General features: G+C 36.2%; 1 pseudogene; it reads right to left on the minus strand.

Moving 5' to 3' along the window:
- Positions 1-1,308: 1,308 nt before the first annotated feature.
- LOC130801088 (uncharacterized) lies at positions 1,309-3,799 on the minus strand (annotated as a pseudogene).
- Positions 3,800-4,774: the final 975 nt, after the last annotated feature.

Raw genomic sequence — 4,774 nt, forward strand, 5'->3', positions numbered from 1 at the left:
CCACTGTGACCTTTTTGCACATTAAACGTTAGCAAACGTTAATTTCTAAGCTTTAAGGTTGTTGAACGCTTATATATACGACTCACAATTTCAAATGCCATCAGCTTCAATCTTTTCCTCCAAAACATAAACCTAACACTCCATCTTTCATCTAAATTATTTTTTTTCTCCCAAATTTAAAGCTTCAAAATTAACGTTTGCTAACGTTTTATATGCAAAAAGATCACAGTGAACAATTTGGTAAACCTCAAGGTTCCCACATGGATTTTTTAAAATTTTTGGTTACCACATGAAAAATCCAAAACCTCAAGGTTACAACGTGAAATTTCTTCATTTTTTTTATTGTTATTTCTTAGTTTAGTTTAATTCTCTAGTAGGCATTTGATAAAAGTAGAAATTTATTCTAAACCTTTCTTTGGATTCGACCCTTATTCACTATAATACTAAAGTTAAAGTTAGGGTATCATAAATTTGGATGTAAAAGGCGTTATCGATCATCATCATCATCATCATCATCCTACCCAGTATATCCCGCTCTTAGAAAGCTAAGGTCAGGGTCTGGGGAGGGAAGGATGACGATAACTCATACCCATAAAGGAAAGCGTGGCCAAAGGAGTCCCCCGACTCGAGAAAGATAAAGAGACACGAAAAACACAAGCAAGAAAACTTAAAGGCCTATAGATAGAAGGATCACTACAAAAGAAAACAAAGAACCAAATAGAAAGGAGATGGTAAGAGCAAGGGGTTGAGGGCACTAAGAGGTCAAAGGACGGACATCAGTAATCTAAGACATGGATATGACGTTTACAACTACTCCTATCCCTAGTTAGGTCCGCAGAGAAGTTTAATTTATTAGGATATTATAAATTTAGATGTAAAAGGCGTTATCAATCATATTCCCATTAAAAATCATTTTCAACTCTTGTTATTTTCGCCTTCAACTATAGCCTATGAGATAAGAATCATTCGGTCATTATTATATCAACTAATAGCACATAATAACTGACCTCCTAGGAAAGTTTTCCAGAAGCATGCATCAATGCATATAACTTTTCTTCATCCTTCGAACCAGCTTGTTTCAAGACTTCAAAGAAAATGTGGCGTTTGGATTTAAATTACAGTTTGTTTGATAAACTACCTAACAAGCCTACAACATAGTCCTCTTACGGGCTCCCATCAGTTAATCAGAAGCAACAAAGACATGAAATTGAGAGGGGGAAAATGTTTCGATTTTCGACAGAATGGTGGTTCTCTACAAAGTATACTTCAAAATACTACAAAATATGGAGAGATAACTTAAAAAGCCTTTCAAAATTCATCATGCAAGACATGCTCCGCAGGGTTCGCCCCGATTGTAGGAGGTACAATGTCATGTTGCAATACAACAAGTCCGTTAGCTGCTGGTTGTTGCCGAAAACTAGCTCTTCTAACCACACCCAATTTAATAGATGCAATAACTAATCGCTGCAGCTTCAATATTCCAATGCGCTTTGAAACAATGTATGCAACAGCCAGAGAGAATAAGAAAAACCCAACAACAATGATGATGCTGCAAAGAGAACAATCGTAATTTAAATTACAGTTTGCTTAAAAACAAGAACATTTTCTATAAGAAAAAGTAGCTTGTCTACCGGTCAATAACGTCCTGATGCTGCATTGTGGAAAGCAAGTCCCGTGTTCCCATTAATAGTGATCGATGCCCTTTGTATTCACTATCTGCTTTTTTCAGTGTTCCTGTTGATTCCTCTACAGGCCAAACGATCATCTAATTAATCTTGAATTACCAACATTACATTATCCTACATCATTCTAGAAAACAAGGCCGCATGGCATATGCGGCGGCGTTGTGAGGGTTTTTTAAAACAACAAACCGATAATTTCCGCGTTGTAAAGGTGTAAAAAAACCACGTTTTGGACCGTATCATGGGATATCTTTTGGTTTTAACCGATATTTAGGCGTTACGATAAACTCATCATTCCCGTTATCGAATCACCGTTTCGTTACCAAAATCCCGACCGCGCATTTTTGTTTTATGGTCACCACTCACCAACCCGGACAGAAATTTAGCCATAAGGGTTTCATTTCATCTAACTAAATCATTAAAGGCTTTCTCTTTGTTTTGATTCAGAAATATAAATATTGGGCAACTATATAGTGGCAGATAAGCAAAATATTAATCTGCAGTGAAAAAGTTCGGAAAAAAAAAAATTGGGTCTTAATATTCAGGACTTCTACAACCTCAATACAAGAAAAGGGGTTTCATGCAAGCCTGTACATTTAGTTTGCATAGATTGATATGAAATAACTTTAAAACACTTTCAAACACCCCAATTTCATAGAAATGCTTTCATAACTTCATTTTTGTCATAGAATTACTTTCATAACTTCTTACATCCTCTTTTGCAGGATAATCTGATATGCAGAACATAAAACAGTAAGCGAAATCTAGAAAGATAAGAAATAATGTAAGGCAAGAAACAACAGAAGTAAAAAACAACTCTTGGGAAGAAGTAACATACCAAAAGTCATTAATGTACTAGCATAACTCCTACGCATGGAAAAAGGCAAGATTAAAAGGGCAAACGTGCATTCATCAACCAGTACCGTGCCATAAATTGTCATAGATTAAAAGAGTGTGATATCAAAAAGTTTGAAGAGTACTCACCTGAGCCATCAATTAACAAGCGCGACGAAGGCTCTCAGTGATGCTTTCTGCAGCAGATGTCATCCCAGCTTTTGTCCTTGAAAATACAAAACAATTTCACTAAGCTAAATTGGCAGCTTACTGCAAAATAAAATTTGCATGTCGTAAATTTTCTCATTCTCCATTCTACAGGAATAAGTCACATACTGTAAATTGCGTCTCCGCATAGTGGACTCGCTGCCACCTCCTAGGAGAAGTTCTCTCTGCAATCAAACTAAAAGGTCACAAAGAGACAATCTTTTACATCCATGATATAAAAAAAAATGGAAAAGTTTGTTTCCAAACGCACAGATGTAGAAGTTGGCACGTCATAAAAACCAAGAGCACAGTTCGATTAAGCATGATAGAGACTAATTTAAACTCGAAGTTTTGGGCACCTCTAAACAAACTTTAAGAATCAATTAAATCCAAAGGTCTCAAAGAAACTGCAAGTTAATACATAGTTTAGATAGTGTAGAATATGAAACATTTAGCCCAATAAAATAGTTTTCTTTTCAAAACAAAATCAACATACGATTCTAAATTCCTAATTAAAGGATATCATTTAACTAATTGAAAACTTCCAAACGCTTGATTGTATATATTATATTGCAAACTTCATATAAGCATGTGTCCATCACAGAAGCAAGCTGATCACTCAAACAGTTATTAGCATATGTTTGTAGGGCAGCAATTACATGCAAAAAAAATACAAGCAATCTTTTCAGTGATAGGTCAAGACTCAAGAGATAGATAATAGAAGGTCTAAAACTAGTGCAAATATGAATCTTCCATAAACACACTCAAGCTAGCCAATTCGGTCAGTGTTCAGGTTTAGGTGTTATGGTCAGTGCGTTGTGCAGGTTCAGATCTTATGCACCTGATATGTGCATTTCAGTAGAAAGGTGTCGGTTGATAAGGTATGGTGATCAACATCTGCTGGATGTTCAGTGAATGAGACTAGGGTTCACTTTGGAGCAGATCAGGTCTGCAGTCAGGCACTTGGAACATAATCAGTTGAAGTTGTATACGACCAGTGCAACACTAGGGGTAAATCACTTGTACCAGATCAGGTCAACAATCAGTGAGAAAAACTGTTGCATTAGATCAGTCATCAATACACTTGGGTTTGAGGACTGGTAGACCAGTGCACTTGGGAGTAGAAATGTGGGTCAGTTCAACACTACATCCAATTCAGAATCAGATAAATGGCAAGCATAAGTAGATTTAGTGTGACCAAAAGCATCAGGGTCTGATGGAAATAAGTTCAGTACATGGGTATAGGTGAGTTAGTAGCTCTATCAGCAATCTCTTGGATGCTAGGTTAGAAATGATGATAAATTTAGTCACAAGTCAAGCTGCATCAGGTCTGCAATTGTGCATCTGGGCTCGTGGGTACAAGGCCAATTGGTGCATCATCATCAGAAATCATGCATCTAGTTCCTCATATTGACAACAATAAGAAAAGTAGACAGTAGTATTAAAAGGAACACATGTAAATAGTCGTCCATTTTATTTTTGTTGATTGGTTGAATAAAGTCCAAGTTGTTAGGGATTAGTTAGAAGGTACATAAATTACATGGGCTGTTTATTATTGATTGTCACGTGGGCTAGTAAAGCCTCATGCATGTGCTCGGCCTTCTATTCACATTTGGAGTAGACTAGTATGCTCTCTTATATAAAGAGACATTTAGGCTCAGTTGTATTCAACTTTTGATGATTAAATAAACACATTCTAAGTGATTAGAATTCTAATCAGACGTGTTCTCTTTCAAGGGAAATTGCCAATGAATATTGCTAACATGTGTTCTTTCTTTGAAACTGAAACAAAGGGAGTCCATAGAAAGACTCCACTAAGATCAAAGATAGTAAAAATTTGATTAAGAGTTGGAGGATGAGGGCTTGTTAGCATGTGATATTAATTGTGTCATGTCCAAGATCAATGTCACATGATCATATCCTTTCATTTGCGAGTAATATCCATCAAAGAGTCAAATAACTTCATGCGTGCAATCACCTTGAATGGATTCTTGGATTCATTAGCCTAATCCTTGGGGTTCATACTTAGTGAAAATCGGTATCGGAGCTAT

The sequence above is a fragment of the Amaranthus tricolor genome, chromosome 15 (genome assembly GCF_026212465.1).
Source record: "Amaranthus tricolor cultivar Red isolate AtriRed21 chromosome 15, ASM2621246v1, whole genome shotgun sequence".
NCBI classification, from domain to species: domain Eukaryota; kingdom Viridiplantae; phylum Streptophyta; class Magnoliopsida; order Caryophyllales; family Amaranthaceae; genus Amaranthus; species Amaranthus tricolor.